Here is a 20,098-nt window from a genome sequence, read left to right as displayed (position 1 = left end):
ACCTTCGAAAAAACCCTTATTTTAAGTGTAACAAGGTAATACGAAAATAGAAAGTACTAAAGCGATTCCGCGCAGCCAAAGCCGAACTCGAACAGGAGCTAGTAACTCCTCCAACGACGGCTCAAAAGACTATTTTATCTGGAAGAAGAACCTCCGATTTAGTGGCGAAGAGGGGAAATTATAAGAAATTGTTTCCGACTTCTCAGATAATACAAAAGATCTATCTTAGCACAACTCGCTCGCCTCGCTTAGTTGCTTCGAAGGCTAGCTGCTCTCTGAATTTTTTTTCTACGAAAAGTTCTTTTAAGTAGTTTTTTCTCGTTGCGTAGGGAACGAAACTGGTGCCCCCGAAATTTTCAAATATAAAATATTGGCTTATAAGTTATTGTTTGGGAAGAAAAAACTGCGCGGTTGAAGACCCCCTCACAATGATTTTGTAATACTATTTCATCGGGAAAATATGATTTATCAATATTTAAATATTTCTACTCAGTTAAATTTAAATCTAACGTTTCGAATTTTATATTGTAATTATTACTGAAAAAGAAGGAACAACTGGGATTTTTAAATAAATGCCAAAATTAATTAAACTTTTGTTTGACAACGAACAAACATTTTTACGAACTTCACGGAGTTTAACAGCCAGTACATTTTGGAAATTGGTGGAAAATCTCGACTATTGAATACTGAATCGAGCCTGCGATGGTACGATGGATACTTATCTCGTAAGAGATATTTTGTTAACTTCTGATAATTAGCTGTATTAACATTTCATTTCTTATTTTTCCGGGATCAAGTTTCTTTCATATCATTAGGCATAACCCAATGTATTTTAAGTTTTAAAATTTCCATAATTTAATTAAACTAATTTAAACTAAATTAAATCAAATCAACTAAATTAAATTAAATTAAATTAAACTAAATTAAACTAAATTAAATTAAATCAACTAAACTAAATTAAATTAAACTAAATTATATTAAACTAAATTAAATTAAACTAAATTAAATTAAATCAACTAAATTAAATTAAACTAAACTAAATTAAATTAAACTAAATTAAATTAAATCAACTAAATTAAATCAACTAAACTAAATTATATTAAACTAAATTAAATTAAACTAAATTAAATTAAACTAAATTAAATTAAACTAAATTAAATTAAACTAAATTAAATTAAACTAAATTAAATTAAACTAAATTAAATTAAACTAAATTAAATTAAACTAAATTAAACTAAACTAAATTAAATTAAATCAACTAAATTAAATTAAATTAAACTAAACTAAATTAAACTAAATTAAACTAAATTAAACTAAACTAAATTAAATTAAATCAACTAAATTAAATTAAAATAAACTAAACTAAATTAAACTAAATTAAATTTAATTATTTAGCAACTAGTAATAGACCATATTCAAATCGTCTATTAGACTTTTAAAGCTGGAGTTTTATTTGATAAAAGAAGTGTTCTTCTCGCGTTGACCGCTAGGGAAATTAAAAAGCTAATACAAGGATATTAATATTACCAAGAATGTAAGTCATTGAGACAATTTGTAGCTTTGCCCTGAATCCCTCTCACGCTCAAAGAGTAAGCTGCTCCTCCCTAAAACCAAATCTCATTGGCTGTCTAAAACTGATGTTTCCCGACGCGATTGAAGCACTCGCCGGTGACGTATTTCCTTCCCCCCTCTCGTGTCGAGAAGGAAATTCGACCATGACGAAGAGAATATTCTCAATATCGTCATTCTCCGTAAATGTAAAAGCATTCTTGGTATAGCCATAAGTACGACATCCCTTCTTCACAGTGACGGCAACAAATTCTAAATAGCGCCCCTCGGTAGCGGTGCCTTGAACTAATCTAACCCAACTTCCGTTAACGTGATATTCCGGAAATTTGGGGCTCGATTTAGCAACAGATGATTTTTTGGAATACTAAATGATTGACTGAATTTGAACTCTTGACTACTTTTGAATGACCAATTGATAGAAAAATGCAAATCACAAAGTGGGTTAAGCTTCTAGGTTAAAGAGTTGCTAGTCGTTTCACTGATTTCTCTTTGGTGAAGAAAGGATAAAGTAGGATAAAATGCATGAGCAACGCTTCAAGTGTCATACTTAGGTTCATTATGTTACTTATGGTATAACCTTAAAGTCAGATACTTTATTTATCTAGTCCGTTAACTAAAGCGCAATGGAATTAAATCTTATATTAGTAAAACAACACCCAATGTTTTGAAAATTTAAAAAACATTCTACAAGTTTATTATAAAAAATAAATCAAGTTAAAAAGAAAGCACGTATATTTTCATGGTTAAACCAGTTTTCAAGAGTTCATTGAATTTAAAAGAGCTAATAGCAATAATTCAATATCTTTTATTATTAAGGCATTCTATAGAGTAATTTCACTTCGTAGCTTTGACTATGACCGCCATTTTGTGCGGATTTTTTATCTATGCATGGATGACGTCGTGTCACGTGAGACTGACATCACTGAATAAGGAAAAAAATATTTACAATTATGTGAGATTGATACGCCAAGTCACCAAATTAAATCATGCTAATTTTTCCAATAATGACCCAATTATTAGATCAACAACCTCAATGAAAACCAAGCGTGTTTTGTTTTAAGATGTTTCTTTTCAATAATATAACTTTAAAATTAAACATTTAACTACGTCAGGTAAACACGTGTAATGTCCGAAGAAGGCTGATGGGGTGGCCCTGGTGATTACCATAGAAATGGACGTCCAATTTATTTGGAAAGGTCAAATACGAGTGGCTGCCCTTAAAGGGAATATTACCCCGGGATTTTTGTCGCCCCCTTAGGGTTCCAAATTTCGCCACCAAAACGCTTTGGCGTTAGATTTATATGGCACTGCAAGCACGCGAACCTCTTGGATTTTGAAAGGAATTCTAGGGGTTGTCCGTAAAGATCGCCTTGTAGGTAATATTCCCTTTAAACAAAATAATATTTAAATGATAAAAATATAGCAAAAATATTTTAGCTTTAGATTAGCTTATGTTTCAAAATGTATTGAACAACTATAGAATAACAAATTTAATTCTTAAGATAGCCTTATTGCGCAGCTTCATTGCCATAAACAAATTGCAAGATAATTTTTCTCGTTGAATTCGTATACAATTGTGAATGCGTTTTAACTTTGTGCTTTCGCCGCCATCTTAGAAAATGGAGGTCAAAATGCACAAACATGGCTGTAACGTTCGTTCTACTACCCCTACAGATTCGGGAGTGGTCTCAAATGATTTTTAAGTTCTTAAATTAAAAAACTACCACAAGTACTGAGAAAATAAACCTCTTATTAAATATAAAAATCCCGAATTAAGGATATGTAAATATTCGGAATATAAATACTTTTCTTTAAATGGAATTCCTTAAACTTGATTATCTAAAATTTAAATGCAGTCATTTCAAATATGAATGTTCATCTGTTATTGTTATGTGGAGTTCTTTTAAGAATTTCTTTACAACTTTTAAATTTATTGTTTAAATTTTATTTTACTATTGCACAAAACACAGCTAGTGTATACATTTACAATAAACTCTTATCATTATAAGATAGTCTGACGAATTTCAGGCAATGCCGCTGAAACATACGTTAATGATATTTTTATAATATAGTACAATTTTTAAAGGTATTAGCTTTGTTAGGCATTTACAAATTATGGCGTAAATATTTTTTTCCGATATTCTTGAATCAATAATTGATCTTTTACACAAGTTATTAATGAACTTGCACTCGAACAAACGCAAAACGTTTTTCACTTTCTTTCGATATAACGGCTATTTGCAAAACGTGCAAAAATTCGAGCAAAAATTAAGGCATAGATTTAATCGGTCCCTAAACAAATATTGAGACTGTTTTTTGCCGGAAATTGTTTTAAAACGCCCTATTTCAACGTATTTTACCCTATTAGAGTCGACGTTACTTCTATATTGGCATTTGATTAGATTACGCACTCGCACAATGTCACAATTATGAACTCCGTATCTTTCTGACAATGATTCAACTGACTCTTGTCGCGAGTCAACGGCTGTGGAAGGAAGAGTCTTGGAACTTGGATGGAAAATAGAGACCGCTTTTAATCATTTCGAAGTGGCCCAAAATTACGCAAAGGACAACTGTGCGGGCATAAAAAACAGGTGACGTATTACTACCATGTCAGCAAGAATGTGGGCCAAAAGTTAAATTTGATATTAGACTTTCTGAAATAAGGCGTGAATTGTTTCAATTCAACTTAGCAAGTCACTTGAAGAGTTCGATGTTGCTAAGACACTGTGGCTTAAAAAATGGTTATGAAAATTTTCCAAGTTTTTGCTAATTATTTTAAAAAACAATATTTTGAAAAAAAACTTATGAGTGAGGGGTACAACTAAATAAATTCAGCCATTATAAGGTGCAAAACTTTAAAAGGAGTCAAGCATTTTTTTATGAAGCCTGAAAATGAACTAAACTTACGAGAGGTCGATATAAAAAGTATCTTGCGACAAAAAGAAAATCGAAACTGGTTAGAATTGAGCACCTTTCAAAAATAAATACGTGTCTCATTAAATAAATGTAAGTACATGAGATTCTGTCATTAAAACAGATTCAGTTTTAGACGCAAACGCACTGTGAAAAGGGAAAGACACCGTCGAGTGTGACAAATGTTTGATTCGCTCGGAGGGTTTTGGAGATCAAAAGCCACTGGGGTGGACCACGCTAATAAGCGTCAGCAAAAGAAGAGCCTATGACTTACACAATCGTTAATAATATTAATCATCAGCTGGCTAATACCCAAGGCCCAAGTGAGCTAACGACTTTTCATGCCATTAATTCAAGTGGTCGGGTTACAATGCGTAGGAGCGTGGTGGCAAGTCCTTCGTGCCACGCGAGCCAACAGCTCCCTACACTCACTATTACCGTTAACCTCAACAAGTTTTTATGGAAAGGGGAAACCTAAGAAATCATGGGGGAGATAACTTCCCAAGTCCCAACTCCACGCAAGTATTCGATGGGCTGATCACTCAGTAAATCGGCGTGCAGTTTAATAGTTGTGACTCAGTGGCAGATACGATTCTATAGGTGGTAGACTGGAAAGGCAGCTTCATATGTCTGTAATTGGTGTACAGATTCTTAGGAAGTGGTTAGCGCTTGTCTAAATTGATCGTCGAGAGCGTACCAAAGAGGTAAATACTACAGGGAAATCTCAAGCAACAACATCTAGTCAAGGGACCTGATGCCCCTACCAGCAAACTCTCATAACAACAAGTCGAAACAATCTTGAAGTGTTCTGAAGCACGCAGAAATAAAGGACTGTGAAATGGTTTTCTTCTCTGGAAACGAGTACGGATAAAATTTTGGTTTCGGTGAAGTACGATGGAGCAAAATGAGAACCCGATTCCGTGGCAGACGAAGCCAGGTACCGCATTTCTTGTTCAGTTAAATTCTTATCGGCCAGTAAGAGACGTAATTGTCCGTGTTTAGTTGTTAAAATTATACTATAGAGTTTCTACCTACTGTAAATTATTGTCATAGCAGAGGGCATTTGGTAACTACACTACCGCCATCTCTGGATTCGTCTTTGAGCCATCATTTAACAGACTGCAACTTGTAGAATTCAAAGTTTGGCTAATTAATAATTTAGCAATAAATTTTAAGTAATGCGCCATGTTTGCGTCGGTCGTGCGCTTATAGTCATAACAGGTTCTGGGAAGGGCTTATTCATTTAAAGCAAGCGCTTGGTCAATATCTCAAACCAAACTCAAGTGAATGTTAATATCTGAACTAGAAACAAAGCCACAATATTTGGCTATACAGATGTATTTTAACATTTTTTTGGTAAACGAAAAACAATTTCGAATATTCACAGTAACTACAATATGGTCTACCAGCCTCACACAACCGAAAACAATTATTTTAACTTAATATTTTATTATTTTTAGATACAATCTCTAGGAATGTGTTCAAGCTAATACCGTTTGGCGATCAAATTATTCTGAAATATTACACTTTTACTAACTTACTAAATATACCGGGAGCAAATGGGAAATAAAAACCACCTAATTTTTCGGAATTGTCCTACACATGTAACCTGAAATATACTATAAAATAGTGAAAACTATTGGTTCGGTTTTTATATGGAATTTAACCAATTGGTACCGAGATAGTGTTAGTATAAGAATTATGGTCGTTTTTAAATAACACGGCTTAAGATACATTGCATCTCGACTACTCATCGCCAAAAAATGGAAAAATGCTTTTCACTCCGGTGGTAAAGGGGGTAAGGTTACTTATTTTACGGGAATGATAATTGGCATAGTAATACTTTAAACTGGATAGAGAACCACTGACCATTTTTCGGCGTTTTTTGTTTAAATTGTGTTTAAACTTTTATAATTTAATTTTTACTAATATACTGGAAAGTCTATATGGGAGTAAAATAGTTCTTTTTATAAAATAACCTTGGCCATATTTTTGAAATATTGCCTCCCCGCTTTAGCTGTGGATCCGTTTTCTCTCCCACTAAAGAGTTTATGAACTCATTCTTAGGCATTGGCTGAACTATTCCAGGGCAACATCTCAACAAGTTGATCAAGCGTAAAGACATTTTATAAAATCAACTATTAGTTTTTACTCGCGAATACTACTAAAAATTAGCAAAATTGTTAAAAACAAATAAAATTCTTGGGCTATAAAAATTTGATTGAATTAATTTTTGTTATTAAAAATAGGTTTCGCCGCTGCTGGTAGTTTTTCATCGGCGTCGGACTTGAAACTAGGTCTTATTGAATATTTTCTATGGAAATGTTATACAGAGCCAAACCCCTTGGTCACACTTATGAGTAATTATGCTACATTGTTTAGCCGATAATTGACCTTTTTAAGTGCACTTCACTAGTTGACCGCTAGAAATAAATGAAAAGATTACGTAGGCCATGTTAATGTAATTATGTAGTGTTGAAAGTCGGAAAATATTCCGGAAAATTACCGAGGCCTTTATTCCGGAAAAAATAAAAAAGTTTTCATTCCATGATTAGTCTAATATATTGTTTGCAAATTTAAATAAAGCGGCATTTTCACCTCATTTTTTCGAATCTAAAAGTAAAACTAAACCTCTAGATTAGTTTAAACTGATTAAAAATTTAACACTATTAATGTTTTGTAGTTTGTTTAATGATATTAGACATTTTATATCGATAAAAAGTTAAAAACATTAAAAACCCTTAAAAAATAATGTAAAAGGTATAACAAAATGGAAAAAATATTTTAATTATCTAGAATTCTAGATAGCTACTAAAAGAACGCCCAACTATATTCTGATAAAATACAAGTTGGCAAGCCAAAATATACCTCTCCTCGAAAGAGTGTGTCCATGGAGAAATAACAGGAGGGCCGACTCAGCCTTTGGGCAAATAGAAAAAAAACTAATACATGTACTATACCCAATGACAAAAAGAGGGCTCTTTTGGAAAAAGCTTTTCCCAAATTCCAAGAAACTGCCAACGCAGTGATTACACTTTGCGCCGAAAATGCGTACGCGTTCGCAGCCCACACAGACAGACACGGTGATTGTAAAAGCCACGCGGAATATTGGTAAAATTTTAAAAAGAAGATGAAATTGCAAACATAATTAAATAATAATAATAATAAAAACCAGTTTTTTATTTTAGGAGAAAACCAATAATTCAAGTTAAAAATCGAAGGACTATCAAAGAATGGCATTCAGATTTTCCAAGTCAATGCTTGTATAAGGAACATTTATGATTCCCATAGAAATAGCCATAGTTAATAGTGGTTAGGGATGCATCGATATGGGTACAGCCATGGACTAATTAATGTTAATTAGTCCATGGTACAGCCGATATATCAGTCGTAATATTAACAAAGTTATGTATCATAAATAATTATTGGGTGGGGACAAAATAGACGACCCAACGTGATTAGCAAGAGAGTTAGTTTATGATTATATTTTGGTAAACATCCAAGAAACGTTTTTACACTCGTCGTGTGTTCGGAGATAGGTGCTTTACCAAAATTTGCAGAGGGGCACGTAGTCATAGTAACGAAATTTGTAAAACGTGTTTGTAACATTTAACGAACGCAAGTTTTATCATTTCCGCAAATAAAATTGGTAAATGTTTTACTTTTATTGCATATTTATTTCTTTTATTCCCATCGCGTATCCTACTTCACCTACCTCAATTAAGCGGGCCGAATTTTGGCGAAAAGTAACGGTAAAAAACGTTTTTTTCAAAATTAATATCTCCGTGTACTTTCATTTCCGCGAAATAATTTTGACACAGAAATGTTCAGTATCTAATAAAAATGAAAAAAATTAAAATCGGACGTGCGTTGCCATTTTGCCTAATATTATTTCTTTGAGACATGCAAAAGTATTTTATCGACTAGTTTCTTTGATTAGGTTCCCAAATGTACAAAACAATTAAAGCATAACAAATTTAATTCGTAATAGCACAGCTTCACCGTCTTAAACTAAATTTTTTTTAACGAAACAATTTTGTGATTTGGTAAATTAAAAATCACTACGTGCGTTGGTATTTGGCCTAATATTATTTCTTTGATTTTATCCTAAGACTAGTTTTTTGATTTGGTTCCCAAATGTACAAAACAATTATAGTATTTAATTCTTCACTGACATAAACTTAAATAATTTTTTACAAAACAATTTTGTGATTTAATAAATTAAAAACCACCAGTACACTTTTTTTCCAATAAAAACTTTATTATTTTTGGAACTAGCATTTTTTTTCCAAAATCTATGAAATTGGCTTATCTCTAACAAGAATAGGAAATATTTATTTTGAAGTCAAATTAATGTATTAAATTAAGGCAAAAGCCTGTTATATTCGAGAAACAAATTTGATTTTTTCACAGCTTCCCATATACGAGCTGCGTAATGGAACCAATTTTTCTCAGACAGCGAAGTTCTCGTCAACATATTTAAAGGCATGGCGAAAACTTGATGGGAAAAACTATCTGCCAACTCTTTAAAACCAGGATGGCCTTTGTATTCTGGAAATACGGAATTGGACGTTTCAATATCAGACTGTTTATCGGGTAGCAAAAATAGATTGACTTTATCTTTGTTTAAATCGGTCTTTTTCTTAGATTCTTGCAAACTGACAAAACCCTGATACTTCAGACGACTTTTAGCAAATATTACATTCAGCATTCTATCCATATCTTCGGTTACATCAGGTGCAAAGTCAAATTGGCTGCATTTGTTCTGTACAAAGACTAGATGTGGATAGTATTCTAGGATATCATCAACTGAGCTGGTCATTTCATGTAGATTATTAGGAGTGGCTGGTTTTAACATTTCTGCAGCCTGAATAAATCGAAGAAAATTGGGATCCACGAACCAATCTTGAACTACTACGATAGTGTGGCAAACTGCCATAAGGAAAGCAGCTATTTGCAGTGATTGCATTTGCAACGCATTCTCAGTTGAAGTGTATTCTGGCCCGCTTAGGGATTTCTTTTCATACTGAATGATACGATCCATGACAGATGCACTGAGTATAGGTTGGGTGTCTAACAGAATCACTCTTCCGTCGCTAATGTAAATATCAACACCATTGGTGCAATGCGCACCCAATTCAGTTAGCTCTTCAGTTTGAGCTTTAAATATTTGTCTACTATGAGTGATATTACCCGATAACAGTGACAAAACTGTGGATTTACCACTACCTTGTAATCCTAAAACACCAACTACGTAAAAGTCATTTTGGTCTTGTAAAAACTCCATAGCATTATCGCACCATTGCAAAGCTTCATCAATTAATTTGACAGGAGCGAGCATGTCAGGAGGGGGAGCCAATTTTTGTTCAAGGGTTACGTTATTTGTTTCAGTTTGGGAAGATTGCTTTTGTTGTAGTTGATAAACTGGGGCACTCGATTTACTAGTTGAATTATCAGCGTTACCGCTGTTATGGGTAGATCGTGAGGTTGTGGGGGTTACTGAGGATGATCCGATAGATGTGTCGTGTTTGGAGTGACTTTTGCTTAAAACATTTGCCATTTTGACGTCACTACCCGGATCACTTAAAGCTGAACTAGATGGTTGAGATTGTGTTTGGTCATGATGAGGTTTAGCTAATATTACCATAGTTCCCGATAAACCGAATTCTGAATCATGATTATCTCTGTCCCTGTCTCTAGAAGTACCACCGCCATAACCACTGCGTTTCTTACGACGTTTACCACGGTCGTAATCCGACATTTTAAAGCTTTTAGAACAACGTTAATAACACAAAATTACCATTAAAGTATATTACTTTTTCTACTAAAGCCCTCTTCTATTATGTATTATTTACTTTATCAAAGCTATTTTGATCTGACCCAACAAAAATATCTAAAAAGATCACCGCGAAGTGTCGCTATAAAAGTTTGCGTTTTCATCGCCATCTACCAGACTATTTACTTATATAAAAAAATTAGCAAATAATTAAATTTTAGAATGTTATAAATTTATAACTTAATTAGAAAGTTTTTATCCAACTAGTAATTATTGTTCAACCTTATTCACTTTGTTTTACATAATCCTAAACGCTACAAAGGGTCAGTATTAAGGCCCTTTTGAAAGGGCCAATCTTAATAAATACCCAACATATGAACTATTATTTTTAAACAAACTCTTGTACAAATTTAGTTTAAATCTAAAAACAATTAATGGTAGTTATCAGTCTAGTTTACAAGGAATATTTAAAGTAGTAAGATATTCGTATACTGAAGATTGATTAAACGAGAAGTGGACAAGAACTCGGTTGAGAGTATGTATAATTAAGATCATACTTCAAGGGATCATTCCTATAGTTGATCTTCTCGAATTTGTTCATCCAAATTCGAGGCCCCATCAACCACGAGGATGAGCTTCACGATCCTTTCCTGAGCGGGAAGCGGAGATCGATTATTCCCCGATTTATCGGAGAGTATCTTTCTCATTGATGATCGTTCCACTTTCGGTCTAGTATCGATTGTCGGAGGGAGAGGATCGAAGCTGAGTGGCTTTTTAATTCAATCTAAAAATCTATACATTTCCTCAATATTTCTGCTCGTTGACTTTTTCTTAAAATTTAGCACATCATTCCGCATTTGTTCACGAATTACTTAAAAATTTCTTGCTTTAAATGCGCTTCTTGCTGCTAAGGAAAGAGTCCTAAATTACGTTACAAAAATTCAAACCCCACTCAATCAATTCCAACGGCTTCCCAGCCTCTGAAGGGTTTTTGAATTTGGGGGTACGGAAAAAGGGGAAACGTTTCGTGACAGCATGGCTGCCAGCCTCCCCGCTTCGCGACTTTAATAGTTCTTTTTATAAAGTAACGTGGCCTTCTTGTTAAAATGTTGCTCTTACGTCACAGTCTCTTACTTTGACAAGCCTACGAGCGCGCGCTACACTCGCGAGGAATATAGCTTTTTCTAGCGCGCGTGCAAATCGCTCGTGCGAAGAATACACTAATAAAGCTGTGTCTTGTGACGTAAGAGCAACATTTTAATAAGTTGGGCAAGACCACTTTTTATTTTATAAAATCAACCATTGTCACTGAAGTCATTTCAACCGTTTTTCACGTCTATTACGATTGATCTCAGTTGATAATTTGTATTTTAATTTAAAGAATTCAAGTTATAGGTAAATTTACAGTTAAACAACCATTTTGTCTAGCTTTTATTCCCGAAATATAACGGTCAGTTTACTTAGATGGCGCCACGTGCTCTACGAAGAATCACGATTTAGATATTTGTTACTCGGCGACAGTTAAAAATTGGTCTCTGCGCATGCTCCAATACCAACCAATCCGGTGTTCCCTCCCTGGCTAGTGTCCAGTTTTTAAGTGGCAACAAAGATAATATAAATTCGCACCCTAGATTCGAAATCACTCTCGCGCGTTGCCGATGGTGTTTACCTACTTCCCGCCGGAACTCAGAAACAATTCGCTGCATGGTTTGCGCCTTACCGCAACCGATGGAGCCCGATTTTTCTGAGGTCACGTGCCGGAAAAGGGTAAACGCTTCGTAACAAAACCGTCAATGGGAAAGCTCTCAGTATTCGAATCTAGGGTACGAGTTTAAATTATCTTTGGTGGCAATGACGGTTTAAAATTCCACCCCATTTATTTTACCGTCTATTGACGCTTCAATAAATCATCCACAAGCACTATTTATATAGACAATACCTTGCGGGTCCTGCGAGGGGCTAACCACTCTTAGAAAGTCTGTACACCGGATTACGCTTAGATTAGCACTGCCAAAGGCAGGGACTTCAAAGATTACGCGTAATCCCATTAGTACAGTCAAAGGTACGGATCTGTACACCGATTACGCGGAGTGATCAGCCCCTCGGGGTCCTGGCTCTCGGAAATATTACTTCTTGGCGATTTTCTTGAAGATGTTTTATTTAAGAGCTTAATTGGGCTGAAAAGAAAGTGCGAAAAATTAATTTTGAATTGTAGTGTTCATAAATAACGAAACTTTATTCTAGGAATATTAGAGAGATTAAAATAAGAGATTAATTAGGAATATTATTTAACACAGCCAATATACAAAGTAAATAAGGACTTTAATTACTAGGCTAGTACTCACGGCGGAGCTAGGAACAAGGATGCCCAAGAGACTATTTAGTATTATATAACTCGCCATTACAGTCAAGTGCAGCCATCTATTAAAGGGACACACCGGGGTTGGATTTTAACCAGTTTCCCGCGCTTGTTTCCGGAATATGATAGTTGGTCGTATCAGCTACCACGCCGGTGTGCCTCTTTAAGTTGCTAGATGGAGCAGTCTAATATTTTAGGGTTTAATTTGTGTTGGTATAGAAGGAATAATTTCCGATATCATTATGTGATAATGTTACTTTTTTTATACCGTGTTCAATTAAAAGTAAAAGTTTGAACACTATGGCCGCGTTCAGTAACAGCAAACGGTTTAACCGTTGAATGCGCATTCGCTACTGTACAACTTTTTTCACTTCCGGGATTGACGTCACGTTTGCAATCGAAATAAGCGGCTGGAAGAGCCGCTTATTTTGTTGATAAACGCAATCGTGACGTTGCAAGCATGGCGACGTCTAATCTGCCTAGTAGTTTTAAACAAATTGATTTGTCCGATAATGAAGGAAATATTTATAGCATAGCAGTGCCATCGGACGATTATGACAGAATACGAATTGGTAAGTGTTGTTTCATTAATTTTTCAGCTATTAAGTTACCAAATTTATATTAAGTTACCAAATTTATTCAAAATACTTAAATTAGCATAAGCCTCGGTCAAAATAACTTATTTCAGCTTTTAAGATGCAGAAAAAAATAGCAGATGACTCAACGTAAAATTCAGTCAATTTGCCTGGAGCCGTTCTGTAGAATATTACGTCACGTTAGCAATCGCAACTCAACGGTTGATAAACTGTTTACTCTCCGATTACGGTTACTGAACGCGGCCTATATTTTTGCTTTACGATTATTATTCTAACAATTTTTAAGAGTAACCTTACTAGGAAACCAAAGTATTAAAGGGTTACACAGTGGCGTAGCTAGTGGAGGCGGCCCAACCCGGGTGCCACCCGTTTGGGCGTGATATGGGGGTGACACCTGACCGTGAAAAAAATAAAAACTTACACAAACTAGAGACAAGTAAGTAGCACACCATGATATCAGCCCCGGGTGTCATCCATGCTAGCTACGCCACTTAAAGGGGAACAGCCAAGCTTTATAAAAATCGCTTTATTTTCATATCAAAAGATCAACAAGACGTTCAATATACTTAAACGTACCTTATTTTGTCTTGAAAAAATTGTTTTTAGTCCCAAAATTTGAAACGCAAAATAACGCCAAGTATTTGGGTTTGAGTTTTCACCGCCATCTTAGGGTGTATCGCTAACGCCAGCACGATAACAGTGAGCGATTTGCGAACTAGCCTAACGTTTGAAATCGCGCAATTTATTAAATTTAGGCCGCGCGTGCAAAATTTAAAAAAAAAACTAAAATCTTATGCGTCTCCAACAGCGCGCGCTTTTAAATTTTTTTTTTTCAATTTTAATCAAGCAGGGAGTGTCTCCCCGGTTTCTCACCAGGTGTCGCAGTGAACGCGGGCTTTTCGATTTCCCGAAATTTCTTTATTTTATTAAAAATTAACCGCTTAAAATCTTTTGATGCAGTTTTCGCCATAATTTTATTTTTTAACAGGCTATAGGGCTTTCTAACTGGTTAAAGCTTGGTCGTTCCCCTTTAAGTCTCCTTTAGTTTTTTAGGGGCGCATATTATTTTGAGATCGGTCAAAAAATCGCTTAATTCGGCACTGCGTTTGCTAATACCATAAGTGTATAATATTGTAACATAAGGGTGACACTTCCTATTCTTCACACGCAAAAGTTTTACCGAGAGCTATTCACAAGACAGACTGCATTACGGGCTTCGTCGCCGTTTTGCGTCCGCTCGCTAACGCGTCACACGTAGCCTTTGACAGCGCCTCGCTAGGGGGATATTTTCTTCTGGTGATGACGTCATTTCGTTACTAGCTCTCAGTAAAATATTCCCCAAAGTTACAAACTTATGGAACAATATTGTAGACTTATGCTAATAGGTTACCTATCTAGTTTTCTATAGAAGCAAAAGAGGGCGTAGCGATAGCTTTCAGTCACGAATAAATGAGAAAAACAAATACTAAATAGCGACTGTAAGATAAAATAATAGATTTAGCTAGTAAATTCTAAGTACCATTCACTCGTAACATTTAGTAACGCTTATACAACACTTTCCTCTATTACCATATGTAACATAATTACTCACAGATATTGCATCATCCTTACCCTACGTAATATTTGATTTAACATTTGACGTATCGAATATCAAATGCTGATTATGCCGTCGCTCAATTAGCTCTACTTCTGATAAACCGACGGCCATTATTTTAGTAAACAAACCGGTTTGAAAAACCAAGGCTTAGGAGCAAAAATGAACTATAATATACTGTCAAGTGCTGTTAATGCAATTAATGAAGTTTTCGGAGACTCGCGTTCTAAAAAACAATTGCATTGTCAAATGAAAGAAGCAGGTTTATTGAAAAAATAGTACAACTTCAGGTTGAGCTTTTCTGGGTCATCTACAAGGTTAGAGTCTTTGCAGATTCTTTTGAGCCTAGGCCTAACTCTTCTAGGCTTGGTATGGATTTTAAAAATGCTGGTGGAATATCCCACTTCGACGACTTGTTCCCTTTTCGGAAAGTGATCTCTGACCCGAACCGTATGGGTCATTTTCCCCAACCTTTTCTTTTTTCAACTACTCATTATTTAACTTCATCCGCACAAACCGAGCGAGTTTATGAATTTCAATATAGCTACATTGGGCTGACTAAAATTTCGACGCAAAAAATTCCTTCTCAATTTAGAGGTTTTCCATTGGCTTAAATAAATATGTTAGTAGCCAATAGTGCGACTCCCAAAATTACTAGAATGAATAAAAAGGTTAAAATCTAACGTAGTCCACCTTTTTACTGGTTCGTGGTCAAACAAACCATTAGTGAAGATTTTTTAATGGGATAAAGGTACAGTGGCATACTTATGAGTAATTATGTTACATATGCTATTACTAATACTGCGTCACGTAATTTATGAACGGCCCCTTATGAAATAATAATAAGAGTTTCCAGTTGACCGGCTTTTCCCGCCTGATTTCCATTGGTGCCTCTTTTAAAAGTGCTTGAGCGTAAGAGGGTTTTGTAGGATTATACCAAGGATCCAAAAGTTTGTCTCTCTATCGGTCCCGTTTGGACCCGTTATGGGAGTCCACATTTTATGCCTTTGCATCTCAATATAGTTTAGGGCGATATCTACTTCTGTTTTAATTAGTTTTTAATAAAATTAAGTTTTTCTCCAAATTCATCTTCCGAAAACTATTTTTAACTTAAAAATTAACAACATTAAAATGCAATTTTCGGGTGTCAAAATTTGTCACAAATTTCTAGGCCTAGAAATACGTCCCGTTTTACGAACAAAAAAAGTAAAATGTTGCAAACACCATTGTTGAAAATAGTGAAACGTTTTACAAAAGATGAATTTAATAGGGACCTATAGATGGGGGGTGTAAAAAATTTGGGGGCCTCAGTGATGGGCACGCTTCGCTCATTTTAGAGCTGGTCGTAATTGAGGAGATACTTCGTAGATGAGCACTGCTTTACCTGTATTTAGCTACATGTATTAGTGAGCGAGATGACCGATAATCCAAATTTTATATTGGTTAAATGAGCAGAGGAAAGGACTGTCTCTCTCGGTTTGGAGGTGAGCGGACCTTATGAGATGAGCTATTAACTTAATAATAGCTAGATTGAGCGAGATAATTGCTTAGCATTTACGTTGATTTTGAAATATTATAGCTTTGTTTAGTTCTGTAATCAATATAAAATTGCAGTGCATATTTTAAGGATTTTTTTAGAAATACTCAAAATTAGGATAAGATGTCACTTTGGCAAAATATTTAGTTATCAAAACCAATTTTACGTAAACACTACCCAAAATGACTTCCAGACTGAACATTTTTGGGTAGTACTCAATTTTATATATACCCAAATACGGAAGAATAGTCATTTCTATAAAGTAACATTGGACTTATAGTTTTAGTGTTTCTGCTGCGTCACGGGTGACGTATATATGACGTATTAATTCGAAAAGCCCTGGACAAAAAAGTAAATTCGACGAGGCCCTCTGTTTTTAAGCATAAACAGATCTGAACTTCTTCGTATTTCTTAACGAATGAGCAAGTTTAGCCAGCTTATTTATAGAAAGGCCTATTGTTCACCAAAGACTATATAAATATGTAGCGATAGCAAAAGTGACATAATTACCAAAAGTGTGTCAATCGGACCTATTTCTGAATTAATGTTACGAACGAAATACAAGTTGGGAGGGGAGAAGGGAAAGTATGCCTTGGGGAGGGAAGGAAGTTAAAACCCACAAATTACGCCTCCTAGTGAGGAACGGAGGAACTAAGTAGCACTGGTCAAAGTTAGTGTATTTTTTATGTTTTTTGTCGTTTGGTGGAGATGCTATCGCCATCTAACTACGATATAATACCATAGACTAAAAAAGATCCAGAAAGGCGACAATAAATAGTCGTTTATGTGGTCGATCTCGAGTCGAGCATTCATTAAACCTTTAGCATACGAAAGTACAGGGATTGTCACACTTTTGGTAATTATGTCACTTTTGGCGATAGCAAATAGACTTTGTTGCCCACTAAGCGAATGATAGAAAACTGAGCTAGATAAGCTCAAAAGAGCAGTGGCGTCGCTAGGCTGTTTTAGGTAGCGCTTGAGCCACCTGGGTCATTCCATGTGAAATCGGGAGGTTGGGAGGCACTACCTCACCGATTTTTACATGAATTTTCTGGGTGAATGTAGGCTTGAAATAATGACAATTCCCAAAATTTAAGGCCTCTAGCTGTAAAAATGGGCGTTTTATGATTTATAGAAATTTACACACAACGAAGGCTTCGCGGCCCCAAAAATTCAAATATTTGACCATAACTCGCAGTGAAATTACCCAATACTAATAAAAATGAGTCACTTTATCACAAATTGGATAATGAATCCGAATCTGGCAATGAAATTTAAAACGGATTATTATTGTAGAAGATATTAAGGTATTAGGGGGGTTCATTTGACCCCCAAAAATCGGAAATGACGTCACCTTCGATTTTTTTAATTTTTTATATGTTAGTTCTCCTGACTTAAGTAACTTATATTGAAAATATCAACAATGAGAAACGTTTATTTTAAGTATAACACTTAGTTTATTTTATTTTGAAAAAAAATATTTTCAATTTGTAATGTTGCATATAGAAGTCGCTTTTTCAATACAGTGCAATTTAAATGTTTTGTATTTATCACGAATGAATTTATATATGTATCTATTATAGAGGTCGCTTTTTCATTAAAGTGCAATTTAATTTCTTTGTATTTATCATAAATTAATTTGAATATCAATCTCTTATTTATTTCAATTATAATTGTACCATATAAACCATTCACTGTATCTTAATTTGGCCCCGAAATTCGTTTTAGATCATTACTGAAGAAGACATTAGGGGGTTCTCTAGACTAGCGGTTCCCAATTTTATTTTTCTATGGAACCCTAAATTTTAATATGTTAGTTATCTTGGCCCAAGTAGATTATATATAAAATATCAACAATGGGATCAGCACAGATCGTCATTCCTTGGTGATTTGTGTGAATGCACAAATCAGTGAGGGTGCAGAACATTAATGAGAGGTTAGTCCTAGTCTTCTTTAAGATCAAGAAGAACGCCAAAATATAATTTTTCCCCATATACGCCAGCCGCGTATTTCCAGGTTTGAGACTTTAAAAATGAAGTTTCTCTGTTACCAAACAGAAACCGTAAGATAATCGTTATCTCCGGAAAGTCTAGAAATCGACATATGATTTAAATCCTTTAGTACAAAGGACTGGTGACTCGTTGTGCCTTGGACGGTTCTAGCTCCTTTCAACCGTTCTTCGAGAAGTTGAGCATAGCCATAATTTATCTTCACTACATCTAGTGAAAGCAAATGAACTAATCATACTCTTAAATTATGCTCAATTATGGAGTTTAATGATGAAATTGCAATTTAAATAAAAAAATTAAATCCAAAAACCATAATTAAACTTTTTCATAGTATAAATCGTTTCTCATTGTTGATATTTTAAATATAAGCTACTTTGGCCAAACTAACTAACATATTAAAAAATCGAAATAATCGAAGGTGACGTCATTCCCGTTTTTGCGGGGTCTAGAGGACCCCAATACATGTCTTCTACAATAATGATTCAAAACAAATTTCAGAGCAAAATTAAGATACAGTGAATGGTTTTTAATGTTCAATTATAATTGAAATAAATAATAAATACATATATATTCATTCGTGATAAATACAAAACATTTAAATTGCACTGTATTGAAAAAGCGACCTCTATATGCAACATTACCAATTAAAAATATTTTTTTTCAAAATAAAATAAACTAAGTGTTATACTTAAAATTAACGTTTCTCATTGTTGATATTTTAAATATAAGTTACTTAAGTCAGGAGAACTAACATATAAAAAATTTAAAAAAATCGAAGGTGACGTTATTTCCGATTTTTGGGGGTCAAATGAACCCCCCTAATACCTTAATATCTTCTACAATAACAATCCGTTTTAAATTTCATTACCAGATTCGGATTCATTATCCAATTTGTGATACATTGACTCATTGTTATTAATATTCGGTAATTTCACTGCGAGCTATGGTCAAATATTTAAATTTTTGGGGCCGCGAAGCCTTCGCTGTGTGTAAATTTCAATAAATCATAAAACGCCCATTTTTACAGCTAGAGGGCTTAAATTTTGGGAATTGTCATAATTTCAAGCTTACATTCACACAAAAAATTCATGTAAAAATCGGTGAGGTAGTGCCTCCCAACCTCTCGATTTCACATGGAATGACCCACCTGAAAATTTTCTGAAGCGCCTCCTAAAATTCCCGAAATTTATTTCATTGTTTTGATGAAACTCATAAAAGGGTTTCTATTTCAATTTCGGAAATAAAATGGTTTATTTTCTTAAAACGTTTCGTTATATACCTTTAATTTAGGTGGTTAGGAGTGAAAGAGGAGAGGACACAGAAGCTTTAACTTTTCGAACGTTATCTGAATTTTACCGAAGTTTTCTTGATAAAAATTATTTCAAAAACAGTCATCGGTTTGCTAAGTCGACCTGTATGGGAGCCCTTGAGCAGGCGCTTAAGCGCCCCCAAAACGGAAATTCTGGCGACGCCACTGCATAAGAGATGAGCTACCAGTAGATTACTTTATTTCTTACTAACAGTAGACACGCTTGAGTTAAGTCGAAAGTTGAACCGCTCTTGAGATAAGCAAAGTCAGGTGAAAATGAGCGGTTTTGGGCTGAGAATCGGGTTTCGCAAAATGCCCATCACTGGCTGGCTGCCTGGCTTTGCCTAAAGAAATCGCTCGTCACAAACGTATCAATTCATCTACGCCAAGATGTACTTTTATTCCACTTTTACGGGTACCGATTTCGAGGTGG

The 20,098-nt window shown here is 34.7% G+C and overlaps 1 non-coding gene and 1 pseudogene across 1 annotated transcript; one reads left to right on the top strand and one right to left on the bottom strand.

The window, feature by feature from the left end:
- Positions 1–8,655: 8,655 nt before the first annotated feature.
- LOC149966298 (nonsense-mediated mRNA decay factor SMG9 pseudogene) lies at positions 8,656–10,340 on the bottom strand (annotated as a pseudogene).
- A 468-nt stretch (positions 10,341–10,808) lies between these two features.
- LOC149966297 (small nucleolar RNA U3) lies at positions 10,809–11,032 on the top strand. The gene has a single exon (XR_016473949.1). It is a non-coding gene; the product is annotated as a small nucleolar RNA U3 (small nucleolar RNA).
- Positions 11,033–20,098: the final 9,066 nt, after the last annotated feature.

The sequence above is a fragment of the Leiobunum rupestre genome, chromosome 1, assembly GCF_980474605.1.
Source record: "Leiobunum rupestre chromosome 1, qqLeiRupe1.1.hap1, whole genome shotgun sequence".
NCBI lineage: Eukaryota > Metazoa > Arthropoda > Arachnida > Opiliones > Sclerosomatidae > Leiobunum > Leiobunum rupestre.
The sequence above is the reverse complement of the archived record's forward strand: the minus strand, read 5'-3'. Positions and strand labels throughout refer to the sequence as shown.